Below are 2,007 nucleotides of genomic sequence, written 5' to 3' on the forward strand. Positions count from 1 at the left end.
AAAAAAAAAAAAAAAAAAAAGAGTGTATCATTCTCCTGATCTGGGTCTTAGGGCCCCCGAGAGGCACCAGATCAGGTAGTGTCCTTCAGAAACACACAGTTTGGTGGAGAAAATGGACAGAACAGACTATCTCAGGCAGGACAGGAAGAGCAAAAGGAGAAATGCGGGGACCAGGACCCTGGACACAGAGGGGCATCATCTGAGGGAGCGGGGAAGGGCTTTGAACGGATAGTGCCCTCAAAGGTGACTGTAAGGTCCAGTATGAGAACTGGAGGGGATTATTACTGTCCCCAGAAAATCCTTCCCCAGAGCTGTAGATGTCTGCAAACATTGTGGAGGGACTGCTGTAATGGACTGCTGCACTTTGACCTCTGTTTATCAGAAAGAGCTTTCCGGGTAGGAATCCTTTAGGAAGGAGGGAGGTTTCGCTGTCCCACAGAGCACCTGTGGAAGAAAATGCTCAGCTCTGGCTTTTGGCAAAACTGGGAAACCTCTGATAATTTCCAAAATCCTTTTCCTGTAGAAAATTAATTTGTTGTTCTCAACAGTCCTGAGGGGACACTGTGAGAAAGAATAAGCACAACGTCACATAGTAGTCAGTGGCCTAGGCAGGACCCATATCTGTCTAGCCAATCCCCTTTGGAATCTTTGTTCTTTTTCCATACTGGGGATCACCAGGTGTGGTGGTGCATGCTGTAATCCCAGCACTCTGGAGGCTGAGGCAGGAGGATCACTGAGAGTTCGAGACCAGCCTGGGCTACAAAGTGAGCTCAAGGCCAGCCCAAACTGCATAGTGAGACCCTGTCTCAAAAAGACCAAAAAAAACCCAAAACAAAACAGTACTGCGGGTCAAAGCCATGTACCACTGAGCTACATTCCCAACACTTTGTTTTTATTTTGAGACAGGGTCTTAATAAGTTACCCAGCCTGCCTTCAAATTTGTAGTCTTTCTGCCTCAGCCTCCCCAGTAGCTGGGAAAGTAACATTTGCCAACATCCCCAGCATCCTAGCTAAGGTCAAGGGGCCAGAGAGTCCAGCACCAGAAGGGGAAGCAAGTACAGGAGGAAGGGGTGGGCAGGGAGAACTCACACTGTGGAGAACACACTGCTACCGGGAAACTGCTCTGTGCTTTTCATTGTTTCCTTTAATCTTCACAACCACCCTGCACAGTCTCACTCTCCCCATTAAGAGAAAAATTTAAAATATTCAGTGTAAAACAACAAATTAGAGAACTGGGAGAGTGACTCAGTGGTAGATTGCTTGCAAGTGTGAGGCCTTGAGTTCCAACCGTAGCACCACAAAAATTAGAAAATACGGATAGACCAAAATAAAAACTAAAGAGCCACTCATGTGCCTCCACTCAGTTTAATGGGAAAAAAATAGATCAACCAAGTTTGAAGTCCTGGTATATTTCTCCTTGCTCCCTCAGGAGGTGACTGCTCTCCCGAGTCCATCATTTCCATGTTCTTAGGATGTCATCATGCATGTGTGGATCTCTGAGCAATGTATGAAGCTCCTTTGCGTGTGACTACATTTTAAATAAATATCATTACGCTTTAAGCATGATGAACCTACTTTTTCACTGTTTACGTTGTGAGCTGTACCTATACTAATGTGTATGCTCTGCATAGTTTATTCATTTTTGCTGCTATTTTTCCATTTCATGCACATATGATTATATTAGATATTTAAGTCTTACTTCATTTTTTTCCCCCTTAAGACAAGGTCTTACTATGTAATCCAGGCTGCCCTCAAACTCTTAATCCTCCCTATCTGTCTTTTTGATTATGACTATTCTGTCTGACTGGCATCATGAGATAGATCTCACTGTGGTTTTAATTTTCATTTCCCTCATGATTAGTATGTTGATTTTTTTTATATATGTGTTGACCAATTTTGGATCTTCTTTGAGAAATATTTATCCAAGTCTTATGCCTTGAATAATTAGTTATTTTAATTGGATTGACTGAAGAGTTGTTTTCTTGCTATTGAATTCCTTTTATAGTT

This window comes from Chinchilla lanigera, unplaced genomic scaffold (genome assembly GCF_000276665.1).
Source record: "Chinchilla lanigera isolate Chin_1 unplaced genomic scaffold, ChiLan1.0 scaffold00063, whole genome shotgun sequence".
Lineage (NCBI taxonomy): Eukaryota > Metazoa > Chordata > Mammalia > Rodentia > Chinchillidae > Chinchilla > Chinchilla lanigera.